Genomic DNA, 15528 nt, shown 5'->3' with positions numbered 1-15528 from the left:
ATGAATCTAATGATGCCACAGTTTCGGGAGCAGAACAGACCAACCCACGATGGGAACGGGAAAACCATCTGTATCCCATGAGCAAACTGGGGTTATTTTATGAATACCCTGAAATGAGTAAGTCATCAGTGGAGATTTCTGTGCTGTCGGTTATACTAGAGTATGCTTTGGGTCTCAGAAGCATTGGTTACCAAGCCAAACAATGTCCTAGCATACCGAAACGGAGCCCCCTTTTTTCCATTAGATGCAATTATGCAGTCAGGCTTTCAAATAGGGTGCCTGTGTATATCTTTGTCAATATTTATGTTGTACAAAGCTGAAGATTTACTGCCAAGGAATGAAATGGAATACTTATTCAGATATGTCTCCACCATTGATTCTCAGATCCTTCTGGTCATGTCGTCTAAGGATGAACTCAGAACCGTTACTAGATGTGACTCAGCTCAGGCTGTAGCCCGTGTGGCACAGCTGTTGGCTGATATCCTTCTAAACAGAGTCATGTGAGCCAGTCAGCCTGTACAGAAAGCCCGCAAGCGCATCCTGCCTCATTGCAGCAAGGTGCACCGGGTCACCCCTTCCACATCTCACACCTGCCTTTGATATTGTTCCTATTTCTTCTGGCTGATGGTTTCTGCCTGATTCCTTGAGTGACCTCATGACACATCACTGGCTTGAATTCAGGATGAATTTGCTGATCTGGAGTATCGGTAGAATACAGATCCCCTCCTTCTACAATGTCTTTATCCATTTCCGTACATTTGCTTGGGCTCTGTTCCTCTTGGTTGAACTTGGTTTTGAGCTCTCAGTTGCCTTTAAATTGTTGCATCTCAAAATAGATTTCCATAGGAAACGTTATCTTTTCTATTATGCATGGTGCACTTTTATCTACTAGAAGGCTGTTGATGTGCACGTTTTGTATCTGAAACCTTTCAGCTCACCACTGCCTTGAAGTAGTTTTTTTTTAAACTTAGGAGACAGGAAAGGATTTTTGTCAATAGGCTTTGCATTTATGCATGCAGGTTCTTGTCTGCAAAGGCACCCTTTGTGCTTCCTGTTTATAAGTCTACAGATGGAGTTTTCTTTTTCCTAAATTACATTCTATATATAAAATAATTGCTTTTAAAAATATACATTATACATAGAAATGCATCTGGTTCCCTCGGTGAATGAAAGGTCATATTGTGGCATCTTCAGTCAGCTATGCTTTGTGGCCTGGTGTCTGATTTGAGTTTCATCTTTGATTTTGCTGTGTTTAGTGACCAGGTTCCATGAAGGGTGCAGCTGCTGTCCCTGGTGTAGAAATTATGTTCGTTTATTCTTCTTATTTTCAAAAGGACTTTAAGCCAATGACCTGTTATTCCAAAATGAGTCATAATGGTAAATATGTCTTATTGGGGGTATTATCAGCATTAATAATAACAACAACATTCTGGGGGCAGCATATCATTAGGTATTTTAACACACACAAAAAAAGCCTTGGAAAAAAGTTATTGTTCTAATTAAGTCAAATAAATGTCATGAAAGGAAAAATTGTACGCTTTTGGGAGAAATTGATAGGGCTTTTAGAACTTTATAGTTTCATTAAAATACCAATTAAATAATTCAGCCTAACTCTACCCTACATAACAGGATGGAGTAACAGCTATTCTAGAGAGATTTTTCAGATTTATTCGTTTTCCTATTATCTAAATAATCCCTGACGAATTAGAAAATTCAATCCATTTCTGAGAGTAGGAAGTCTGTTATTCTGTATTCAATGCTGGAGTGAAACTTATTTTGTGTTCTTTTCATTCATGGGAGATAGAATTTCCAAGTGCTTTTTGAATTATTTTTGTTCCTCTAAAATAAATTGCCTTTGGTGGTGATCTCCTGACCTCAGTTTCCTCCTCCCAGTTTTCCCCATGATCATTAATGACACCCCACCTGCCTTTTAGTTATGCCTCTTAGCTGCTGAAGGGGAACAGCTACTGATAGATGACCCTGGAGCCCTCCACCCGTGCTTCGTTAGGCCTTGCACGCAGCCACCAACCCTAGTCTCCTTCGCCTGAATTACCTTTCTCTGCTTTTCTGCCTGGAAGGACTCTTGCCAAGCCTTGACAGGGACCCCTCCACTTTTTAGAGATTATCTGCTCTCCTGTCTAGGCATGAATTGTACTTGATTCTTGTCTTGATGGTGCATGATCGTGTCCATGTCCATTGTGCTCCCCGACTGTAGTGATCCTGTCGGAGGCAGTAGTCAGACTTTTCATCTTCCCGTCCATGTCTGGAGCACCACAGCCTGGACCCTGGTTCTCCTACGTGTTTAAGTGACTTGAGCTTGGAGTTTCAACACACTCACATACAACTATTAGATGAGGTGGCGGTAACATTGCCCCCAATGCCCCCACAAGGTTCTATATGGCAAATGGTTTTTTCTGAGTGAAATTTCTCTTCTATTTGTTTTCGTGAATTCCCCACTGTCCTTTGAGATTATTAGAGTAACCCTGAGTTGCTAACCACAATATCTCTCCCCCCACCAGTGAATGATCCTGCTGCCTGAGAACTCAGACATGGGACATAAGAGAAATAATCTATCAGTCTTAAAATCTGGAAGCCATAAGATACCGTTTTGTACTTAGAGCACCCACAGCACAAACACCAGTCTCTCAAGAATTTGACGCTGCCTTCCCAGAGGGCGGGTGCCATAAGTGGAATGCTGTGAGGGATGAAGTGAGAGCTCTGCATCTCTGGTACTGCCTTTTCCACCCTTGCTGTGTTAACTTGATCTTCCCTTCATATATTATGTTCTCCATTTAATTTACTGCATTTAATATCAGTTGTTCTTCAACATCTCCTTGCACCCGCCCCCTCCTTTCCCTATCTCTCCAGTGCTCTCCCACCCACTCCTCTCCTGCGCTCTCCAGGAACAGGCCTGTCTCCCCCACGCCCTCACCTCTGTTCTGACTGCCCACCACCTGCACTGACATTTCCTTAACTCCGCAGAATAAACTTTCCAAAATGGCAGCTGAGTAACTGGGGGCGATTTTAGACCTCTCATCTCTTTACTGATTCATTCATTTATCCAACCAACAAACATTGAGTACTGCTATGCCAAACACTGCATCAACTGCTGGGGAGACCAAGACAGGTAAGACTTGGTGTCTGCACTTCCCAGGCCAGGCGAGGCATGGCAAGTAGTTAATGGATTGCTAAGCAGGTGAACACAAATTGGACTTCCTAGAGCTGGAAATATTTGAACTGAATCTTGAAAGGTGAAAGGAAGTTAGCTCTCAATTTTGTGGTAGAGGGAGTGGACACTTCATGCAGAGAGGTAGAGACATATATGTGTACACAGCATGAAGTGGCTTGGCCAGACTGAAGAACAACAAGTAGAGCTAGAACAAAGGATCCATAGGTGGGAATATCAGGTGCACAAGGCCTCTGTCACGATGGGCCTTGTGTGCTTAGACTTCAATATATCCTTAAGGAAGCAGGGATATATTGGAATATTTGTAAGAGAATTGCATAATGTTTATGTTGCAGAATATCTGGTTATTCTGGCAGCAGAATGGAAGATACTATTTTTGGGGGGAGGCCCATATTTTGGGGGAAAGGATATTTCGGGGACCAACCCAGGTAACCCAGACAACAATTGGCACATGCCTGCAGAGAGGCCGTGGGCAGAAGGAGAGAGACATGGGCGGCATAAGTGGTGACTGCTGCAGTGGGGACTGCAGGACCGGGGCGGCGGGCAGCAGAGCTGCTGAGTTGACTTTCAGTGACCCATCCAGAGAGCAGATCTGCAGGGGGAGTGTAAGGGGAGGAGCTGGTTTCGAGGAGATGGTTCTGTGTGTGACATTTTGAGTGTGAAGTGTCTATGGGACATCTAAGGGGTGATGTCCATTGTTAAGCTGGTTTCACCAGTCAGGAGCTCAGAGGAGCTGTGGGTGAGGCTGTGGGGGCGATTCAGTCCTGCCAGGTGGAGGACTGAAGACGAGGCCTTGGGGAAAAGGGCCATGTACATGGCAAATGGGAGAAGAGAGGTCCACCAAGAGAAAGAAGAATAGCAGTGCAGTTGAGAGAAAACGAGTTGAGGCAACACAGAGAAGGCTGTAACCTGGCTTAAGAGGGATTTGAACACTGAATAAAAGGAGCGTAGTGAGAAAGGGGGTTGTGTGGGGCATAAAAGCAAGGGCTAAAGCCCACCTCTAATTGTCTAAACTGAGGAAAAGGCGGAGGAGGACTACACTTAGGTAGCTTTTAAAAAACAGATCTGTGTGTATCTGTGTGTGTGCATATGTGCACACACACTTTTCTGCCTGGGCTTTTAATATTTATTTAATTAAAACAAAAATTAAGGGGGGAAAACATTCCACTGAGAGGAAAATATTTGTCCATGGCAAAAGCTACCTGGTAATCAAATAAACAGGAGCTGAAAATGCCCACTGGTTTGAAACACGCAGCCACAGGCAGTGCAACTCCTTTCTCAGTGCCGCGGTGAGGGCCGTGGGGGATGCAGGGCTCTGAGCCCTGGAGGAGTCATCAGCGCAGGCACTTCTCCAAGATACTGGACTTTAAAGGGAAGAAGAAAGTATAGAAAGTATCAGAGAGCAATACAGGGCAGTGAGAGAGGGTTGGGCGAGGGTCAGTTTTGTTTTACAGGGGGCGTTTCTGGCCTTGCTGTGTTGCTAGGCCTTTGCTCTTGTTGGTATTTGTTCCAAAAGCTTTTTAGAAAGTTCTTCTCGCTTGACTATCTGAACAGATTAAATCATGTTGGGTTACTTCTAGTGTTTTATTTTTAATTAAAAAATTTTCTGGAATTTATTTTAATGTCAAAAGTGAGGACAATGTACCAGGCCTTCTAATGATTTAGTTAATTACACCAGTACCTGAATCCACTGATTTTAAGTGTCAGTTTTATAATATTACTAAAATCTCTTAAATATCCACATCTATTCTTGAAATGTATTCTATTTCATTCATACTCTCAGTGCACTATTTCTATACTGTTTCCATGACCATAGATTAATATCTCCTACAGTTGGTCCTATTTTATCCTTTTCCAGAGTGTGCCTAATATTACAAATTCAAACATCCCTCCTCATTATTTTATTTGTATATTTGTGTATATTTCTGGAAGTAATTTAGGATCACCTTTCAGAAATTTTTCTTAAACCCATTCGGGTTTATTAAGTAAATTTGCATTCAGATACTAAATTTATTTTGGAGAAAAAATGTTCTATGTCCCCCAAATTTGAGTCTGCCAACTGAAGAGGATGGTGCATTCTATTGTTCATTCAATCATCATTTTTTTTCTTTTTTAAGTCATTTATCAGTATCATTTTAACATTTTTCATTAATTTATTTCTGAATAGTCTGTGCCTTGGTTGTCATTATAAATGATATCTTTTCTGGGTTTGAACAGGGATGATTGCTAATGAAGTCTTAATTTCTAGTTTCTCTTGAATTAGAAAGGGATCTGACAGTGTGGGGCCCTCTTTCCAATATGGTGACTGTGAGCAGTGCATTTCATTAAGATGTCCACTTGCCAATTTGCCAGTGGCTGCACCTACTCCACATTTTTCTGATACTTACCCGCCCCCTGTAGGCAGACTTGTTCATGTAGGGTTAGGTGGGTTATGGAAACAGATACTGACATCACTGCTGCCACGCTGCTGACCCTGTGGCATCACTAACTCTGGTTCTTTCTCTGTGACTTCCCTGAATATGACATCTCCTTTTAGGCTGGGGACATGAGGCTTCTTTCCAGCACTGTCGGTTTTTCGGCAACACACCCCTGCCTCTCAGGTCAGAAGCAAATGTCAGCTCCTCCTACTCATCCACCCAATCCACGGTCTTGCCGTTCCTGGCCAGAGTGGTCCCTATCCCTTGACTGAGCAGTAACACTAAAGGGACTACAAACTTGCCTTTCATCCACTGTCTTAGTTACATACCTGTGGTAGTTTACTTAAAAGTCTGCCAGTTAGGGTCTAAAAGTCTTTTAGATCTCTGGCCTTATCATTTCTAACTGCTCCCCCACCCCATGGAACAGCTTACTGCAGATCTCTGCTGCCCCATCTGTAGCAATGCCCTGTAAATTACAGACAGAGAGAAAAGAACTTCTAAGCCACCACCATAACTTTGACTTCCTGTGACCACACAGACCATAGAAATATCAAGATAAAAATTCTTGAAGAAGGATATTTTGCTTAGGAAGACACTTTAATTGCATACCTTTCTGTGACTTGTAATAACTTCATAGACTCTCTGAATGTGCTGCACTCACCTTCCCAGACTCAAGGGAGCTTGCTCACTTGCCTATTTTCAGTGCATTTCCTCCTACATTCTCTATGCAGAGCTTTCCCAAAAGTACATTCCATATTCCTTTTTAAATTCTTATATACAACCACAATATTCTTTTTCTTAATCCTCAATGACAAATCATCTTCCAAGATTGTATTATTTCAACACTGAGAGTGAATAATATGCTTCAAGATTCCCAAGTTTGTTACCAGAAAATAACTATGATTGGTTGAAGATTTTTAAGTATGTTATTCCTACTAAGGGTATATACGTGAAAGAAACAGGTTGTAATGTGTCTTCTTCCGAGAGATTTTATATTTGCCTTTTGTTTGGATTCTTTCACTGTTGAACATTATTATTACCATGAATGTCTTTTCTCTTTGGGATTTAGTTCACCATTTGCCCCTCTCTCTTTACAGGAGTAAAGGAATTGATGCTGTCCTTCCATCCATCCACCACTCCATGTTGTGTGTCCATTCCTTCAACAGGTATTCAGTTTGGGTTCACCACCTTATCTGTGGCCTCTTTCCAGTGGCCAATCTGTTGGCTCTGGAGAACAATATATTGCAAATCAGAGTGGGTATGTGGAAACTTGACTACCCTGTATAGACGCATGGTACCAGAAAAAGCCCAGGACATCGCAGCATGGCAGCCCACCATGCAAGGAACAGCAATTCTGGCTGTGGTGGACCAATGTGAGTAAAAAGTCTTCATGGGCTGAAGACTTTGAAAAGTCCAAACATGCATTGGCATTACTTCCTAAGGAATCCAGTGTTGGGCATTGTTTAATATGAGAGGCAGATGCTAACACTGACATCGCTATAAACAACATATTTGTTGTAACTGTAATTGTTATTATTTTAATATATTTTCTTTATAATTATTATTTATGACTTACAAGAGCTCTTACAGAGGCAGTTGTTAAGAAGCGTGGCCATTATACTGTTGCAGAAGTGTTAATTCAGTAGAAGCATGGTAATAGTATTAATAAGTACTCACTCGTTTGATCCTCACATGGCTCTAAAGGTTACCCAGCAGTGCTTGTATAATGGAGATAGAAATCCATCTGTTTAAGTTTTTGCAGAACCTAAAATAAGAGCAGTCATTCCACCGTATTTTACCATATATTCCAGACTCTCAGCTTAAAGTAGGAACTACCTGATGAGGTCATATAAACCCTTTGTGAATCCCCAATCATTCATTACATTCCTGGACCCCTGGGGCAGAGGTTCTTCTAGAAGGTGGTCCCATCTCTCCTCCCCACCCCACTCTTGGCCTTTGCTACCCACTGTTGGTCATTAGCTAAGCAGCCTCATGTCCTGCATGTGTCTGAGCTGTGAGGGAACAGAACTCAGCTGTTTACAAACTGTAGTGACTATGACCAGTTTGAACAGTCTCTCTCCTTCCCTGCCCACACCCCCACAGGGCAACAGGGGGCTCACAACCACAGCGATTCCCATGCCAGCCCATCAGGGAGCCTTCTTCCCTAGAAATGTTCTTACAACCAGGGCTGTTTCCTCCCTTACTTCACTGCCAGTTTCACTCCCAGGTTGCAGTCCCAAACAAAAGGCTATCCCAGTTTGAATTTCTTAATCAAGTCATATTTACGCTAAGTCCCTGGCACTTTCCCATGAGCACTCATAGAAACAGAACAGGACCTGGCAGTGGCTGTGGGCCAGGTTCCTGGGTGAGGGGACTTGCTGGGCCCTTCAGGTTCTGTAGTCTGGCTCGAGCTTAGCTCCCAGCACCGCGTCTTCCCAACTGCATGATTTCGGGCAAGGCTTCAACACTTCAGAGCTTCATTTTATCCCTGCTTCATATTTTAAGACTGTTATGTACCAAAAAGTGTGCTTAGGGAATTCAGTGAGACAATGAATGGATTTCACATAAGATGGTCCTCAGGGAAGGTTAGTTATTTTCATTATGCACCATCGATAAAATTGGCTGCACAGACTTGGCCAGGTATCACAGCTACAGGCACAAGAATTTGACAATGTGTCACTGTGGCTCATAGTCACTATTTTACACAGTAAAACAGCTACATGAGACCACCCAGCTGTCAGCCCACCCGACTCCCCACCCCAAGATCCCTGAATTAATCTGATTTGCTTGCTACCCCTTCTTTTTGGAGAAAGTTGGCAGATCACACACAGTCAATGACTGCTAGGTTATGTCCATTCCCATTCACTCAAATTGCCCCATTTTCAGTATCCACTGTGCTGCAAAACATAGACTAATATTCAGAATAGGACAGCAAGGCCTTTCCCATTCCACAGTCAGAGAAGCATGAATCTGTCATGTTTAATATGGCATATGACACTAAGCAAGGCAGGAAAACAGGCTCCTGTGCTTTAACAACATTTTTAATAATGACGTTTGAAACTAAAAGTGTTTTTGTTTGACCTTCAGCTAACCAGAAAATTTAATTGACTCCTATGACCCATTCCTCAGGTGTCCTGGTTTGATTGTATTAGGCACTTTTTCCTCATCTCCCCAGCATGACTTTGCTCCATCAGCACAGATGGAGTGTCTCCAAGGCTGCTCTGTGTGCATGGGCGTGTGTGTGCACACATGTGCCCCCACTGATTGGTGCCACTGTTTCATATCCAGGGGTTGTTCTGTCTTATAACTCAGGCATTGCTTTATTATATCCTAGAAAACTGCTTTTAGATCATTGATTGAACGATAGACCATCCTCTTGCCCATATTAGGAAGTGACGTCTTCCAAGACACAGGTCCTGTGTGTTTGTATTTATGTATAAGTAAGAATTAAATATGCATGTCATCCCCTCCTATATTTAATTTGTGTCTTCTCAATTGAATGTGCACAGTAAAGGCTAACTTCCCATAACAGGAGAACTTTTAGGAAGACAGAAGAAGGAATTAGCCACCAGGGAGAAGACAGGACATCAAGCAGGATTTGGTATAAAATTATTTACTCTAAAGCTGCTCTGGCTCAATATGTGGAATTGACATTGTTGTATCATGCCAGAGCATCTGCTATTGAAGACTGATTTTAATTTACTTTGATATAACTGGAAAATTGTGTTGGAACAACATGGGAAATGAAGCACACTGCATCTATCTGTACTCCTGAATTGTGTCTCACAGCTACTCAGTTTTGAGGAAAAGTATCTTGTCTGGAGACAATACAATTATTTTCATTGTTGGAATTTTTCTAGCTTCCAGAAGCACATCTGCAGGTGATTCTGTAAAAGTCTAGAGTTGACTTAAATAGCAGGAAATTTTAGCCTATTGAAATCAGGAGAAGTGAAATATTTTTGCCTACTACCACCACCACCACCAGGCAAGCACGTGTACACCCAGAGAGATTTCACATCAGACGAAATGACAAAGCTGGTTCTGTTACCGAGGCCAAACTTGTTCTGCTCGCTACACAACAGCGATAAAAAAATAAATCAGGAGACAAGGTTTTGGAGCAAGGTATAGTAACTTTATTCAGAAAGCTGGCAGACCAAGAAGATGGGGGACTAATGTCCTGGAGAATCATCTTGCCCAAGTCAGAATTCAGGCCCCTTTTAAGCTAAAAAGGGGAGGGAGTGTGGTTGGCTGTGCAAACTTCTTGCTGCAGGCATTCTTTGTTCTTGCAGTCATCCATGTGTGTCAGGCTGTGGTGTCCCTGTAAATCTCCAACAAAACAAAGGTTATTCTCTATTTTGCAACTTGCCATCCCTGCATAAGTGCAGAAGTGCTAACATCATTAAAGGTCAGAGCCCCAAGAATAGGCTTTCCTGTAGGTATTAGGCTAAAGGCAACGTTGTTTTACAAAAGGTGCAGAGCCAGCAAGATTAAGCCTGGAAAACAGGGCACAGTGCTTCAAACTAAAGGAACAGATCCAATGTGGCGTCAGATTTGTTCTCTATTACAGTTCGAGTTAGGGGAAATTTTGCAGTAGAAAATCCCCTCAGTTGTTTTTCTTGCTTTACCTGACATCTTGTTTGTTGGCTTGTGGTCTCATGGTGTCTAGACCGTATGTTCAGATGAATAATATTAAAATCATATGGTGCAGAAAACATATCTGTTCTGCTTCAAATAATGACTGAAACATTTAGCTTTGTTTATTCCCATAGAATTTGGATTGAATCATTTCTCAACTTTCTTCTTCCTTCAAACCAGTATTTTACTGGAGGGTTTAAAGCCCAAATTAAAGAATTTTTCAGGGAAATATACACAAAATGTTATGATAACTCACAGAGAAAAAATGTGATAATGAGTGTGTTATTGTCCATGAATGACTGAAAAATTGTGCTGAACACTGGAATTAGACACAACATTGTAAAATGATTATAAATCAATAAAAAATGTTTAAAAAAAGAATTTTGGAGAAGACTCATGTAATTCATAACAGTTTTACATCCGAATTTAAGGCTGACCCATATTTATACTTTTAATCAAGGAACACAATAAACTTTCTTAGTAGATCATTAATGGCGTTTTTAACTTTGTCCATGTAATCTTTTGGAAGTTGAGAGACCTAGACACCTGATCTAACAAAACAGGAATCATTGCTTGACTCTGTGAATGAAAGAATCCCAGTATAGTTTCCTGCAAGTATATTTTATTAAAAATAATAAGGAATTCTTGCTCTCTAATAAAGCAACATACATAAGAACATTCTGAGTGTTTAAAATAAATCAGACTATGGGTTAACTTATCTAAACAAGTCAAGATAGTTTTGGGAAAAATGTATGAACTTGAAGGAAAATACATATTGTGTAATTAATATCCTATTTTTAATAAGCAAATGATAAAAAACCCAAAATTTAATCATTTATTTAAAAAGTAGTTATATAAAGCCAACTTATTTTTCATAAGTTACATAAATAAAAGGGCTATCAAAATTTACATTATTAAAGATTAAATTATACCAAATAGATCACCAAGGTTGATTGATTTTCATGATATTAATAATTTTTGAAAATATAACTTACATATAACATATCCAAGCAGCCCTTCAGTTATCCACAGTACCCTAGTATACAGTTATTCTTACTGTACTTAAAACAAGTAATAGGCAAGTTTCAGGCCCTTGCTTTGAACTGCCACTGGAATTCTGGATATTCCCTTAGGTTAAAGACCAGAAGCAAAGTAACAATTCTAGTTTAAAGCAGTTGCTCAAAGACTTTAAAACATTCACTATCTATATCCAGTTACAGGAAAGAATTAAGATTTCTGAACGTTAAAAAAAGAAATTTATGCTGAAAATGAAATTCTGTCATGTATGCTGATCATAACTATACAGGCTCTAAATTAATCCTCCCTTTACTGTTTTAATACCAACATAGGTCATTATAATCGCTTTCAAATTCCATTTATGCTAGATGAACGAACGCCTCTCCACATGCTCAATTCTGACAGCTGAGTGTGTGTGAAAGCCGTCAATCACCTAGCTAGTTGGGAACACACAGTTTCTTTTCAGTGGGAAAATACACGACATAAATATATATGGGGAGGTACTAGCTCCAACTCGGTTTAACAGAGAAAAGTGCATGAACTTGAAACTCACACTAAGAAGCATACTGAGAAATCACATTAAGTGTTTCTATGGCTCCTCAATCCCTTTATGCGACATTAACGAACGTGTCTCCACATGCTCAATTCTGAGAGTTGAATGTGCGTGTAATCGGTCAATGACCTATCTTGTTGTGAACACACAGTTTCTTTAGACTGTGGAACTAAACTAAATATATATATATATATATATATATATATATATATATATATATATATATATATATATATATATGGATAGCTAGTAGCTCCAACACGATTTTACACTGAAAAATGCATGAACTTCAAACCAGCACTAGAAAACATACGTACAAATCGCAGTGTTTCTAAAGTTACAAAATCCATTTATGCTACATGAACGAATGCCTCTACACATGTTCAATTCTGAGAGTTGAATGTGTGTGGAAGCCATCAAACAACTAGCTTGTTGGGAAAACACAGTTTCTTTTCTATTGGAAACTACACAATATCTATATGGTGAGATACTAGCACCAACTTGGTTTTACAGTGGAAATTGCATGAAATTCAAACTGGACCTAGGAAAAATAATGAGAAACCAGACTAAGTGATTCTACTGCAACCCATTGCCCTCATCCTAGATGAATGAACGCCTCTCTCCATGCTCAGTTCTGAGAGATGAATGTGTTCAAAAGCCATGTATCGGTTAGCTTGTAGGGAACACACAGATCCTTTTGAGTGGAGAAAAACAATATACACATATATATGGGAGGTAATATTTCCAAGTCAACTTTACAGTGAAAACTGCATGAAATTCAAACCAGCACTAGGAACGAAACTGAGAAACCAGAGTAAGTCTTTCAAATGCAACCCATTCCCTTTATGGTAGATGAATGAACGTATCTTAAAATGCTCTATTCTGAGACTTAAGTGTGCGTGAATGCCGTCAATCACCTAACTTTTTGGGAACACACAGTTTCTTTTGAGTTGGGAATGACACTATATAAATATATATGGGGAGGTACTAGCTCCAACTCTGTTTTACAGTTAAAAATGCATGAAATTCAAACCGGCACGAGGAAATATACTGAGAAACCACAGTAAGTGCTTCTACGGCAAATCATTCCCTTCATCATAGATGAACGAACGTCTCTCCACAGGCTCAGTTCTGAGGGTTGAATGTGTGCAAAATCATCTATCACTAGTCTTGTAGGGAACACACAGTTTCTTTTGACTGGGGAACTACACTACATATATATATGGGGAGGTACTAGCTCCAAGTCGATTTTACAGTGAAAACTGCATGAACTTCAAACCGGCAATAGGAAACATACTGAGAAATCAGAGTAAGTGTTTCTTATGCTACCCATTCCCTTTATGCTAGATGAACGAACCAGACTCCACATGCTCAATTCTGAGAGTTAAGTGTGTGTGAAAGCCGACAGTCACCTAGCTTGTTGGAAACAAACATATTCTTTTGAGTGGAAAACTACAATATATTCATATATATGGAGAGGTACTAGGTCCAAGTGTTTCACCGTGAAACCTGCAGCAAATTTACCGACACTAGGAAACATACTAAGAAACAAGAGTAATTATTTCTAGTGCAACCCATTCCCTTTATACTAGATGAACGATAGCCTGTCCACATGCTCTGTTTTGAGTTTAATGCTAGCGAATACCATCTATCACTTAGCTTGTAGGGAACACAGTGTCTTTTGAGTGCCGAACTAACTACATACATATATACGGGGAGGTACTAGCCCGAAGTCGATTTTACAATGAAAACTGAATGAACTTCAAACTGGCACTAGGAAACAACTGAGAATCCAGATAAGTGGTTCAACTGCAACCCATTCCCTTCATCCTAGATGAACTAACGCTTCACCCCATGCTCAGTTCTGAGAGCAGACTCTGTGCGAAAGCCATCTATCACTTAGCTTGTAGGGAACACACAGTTACTTTTGATTGGGGAAATACACTACATACATATAAATGAGGAGGTACTAGTTCCAAGTCGGTTCAAAAGTGCAAAATGCATGAAGTTCAGACCAGCACTAGTTAATATACTAAGAAACCAGAGTAAGTGTTTCTATTACTAACTATCCCCTTTATGCTATATGAATGAACGTCTCTACACATGCTCAATTCTGAGAGTTAAATGAGTGTGAGACCCGTTAGGAAGCTAACTTTTGGGAATACACAAATTCTTTTCAGTGGGAAACAACACTAAATACCTATATATGGGGAGGTACTAGTTCCAAATTGGTTTTACAGTTAAAACTGCATGAACTGCAAACTCGAATTAGGAAACATACTGAGAAAACAAAGTAAGTGTTTCTACTGCAAATCATTCCCTTTAAGCTAGTTGAAAGAATACCTCTCCACATGCTCAGTTCTGAGTGTTGAATAAGGGTGAATGTAAACTATAACTTAGCTTGTAGGGAAAACATAGTTTCCTTTGAGTGGGGAAATACACTACATATATCTATATTGGAAGGTAATAGCTCCAAGTCGTTTTTACACTGAAAACTGCATGAATTTCAAACCGCCACTAGGAAACATACTGAGAAAACAGAGTAAATATTTCAAGTGCTACCTCTTCTCTTTATGCAAGGTGAAAGAACGTATCTTAACTTGCTCAATTCTGAGAGTAAGTGAGTGTGAAAGCCGTCAAACACCTAGCTTGTTGGGGAAACACAATCTTTTTCATGGGGAAAATACATGACATGATTTTATATGGGGAGGTACTAGCCCCAACACGGTTTTACAGTGAAAACTGCATGAACTTCAAACCGGCATGAGGAAACAGACTGAGAAACCCGTGTAAGTGTTTCAATTTCAAAGAATTCCCTTTATCGTAATTGAACGAAAGCGTCTACACATGCTCAGTTATGAGGGATGAATGTGTGCAAATGTAAAACATCACTTAGCTTGAAGGGAAAACATAGTTTCTAAAGAGTGAAGAACGACACTACATATATACATATATATTGGCGTACTACCTCCAACTCGGGTTTACACTGAAAAATATATGAACTTTAAAAGGACACTAGGAAACATCCTGAGAAACCAGGGTAATTCTTTCTACTGCAAACCATTATCTTTTTGCTAAAAGAATGAACGTCTCTCTACATGCTCAATTCTGAGAATTAATTGTGTGTGAAAGCCGTCAATCATCAAGCAACTTGGGAACACTCAGATTCTATCCAGTGGGAAACTAATCTCTCTCTATATATATATAGGGAGATACAAGCTCCAACTCGTGTCTAAAGTGAAAAGTGTATGAACTTCAAAACGGCAATAGGAAACATACTGAGAAGCCAGAGTAAATGTTTCAACTGCAACACATTCCCTTCATGTTAGATGAAAAAATTCACACCTCATGCTCAATTCTGAGAGTTAAGTGTGTGTGAAAGCCGTCAACCAACTAGCTTGTTTGGAACACACACTTTCTTTACACTGGAAAACTACACTATATAAATACATATGGGAAGGTAATATTTCCAACTCGGTTTTACAGTGAAAACTGCATGAAATTAAAACCGGCACTAGGAAACATACTGAGAAACCAAGTTAGCGTTTCTACTGCAAGACATTCCCTTAAGGTTAGATGAACGAATATCTCTCCACATGTTAATTCTGAGATTTAGGTCAGTGTAAAAGTCATCAATTAGCTAGTTTTTTGGGAAAACAAAGTTTTATTAGGCAGGAAACTACACTGTATATATATATATACGGGATGGTACTAGCTCC

Source organism: Vicugna pacos, chromosome 21 (assembly GCF_048564905.1).
Source record: "Vicugna pacos chromosome 21, VicPac4, whole genome shotgun sequence".
NCBI classification, from domain to species: Eukaryota; Metazoa; Chordata; class Mammalia; order Artiodactyla; family Camelidae; genus Vicugna; species Vicugna pacos.
Note: the sequence above shows the minus strand (reverse complement) of the source record.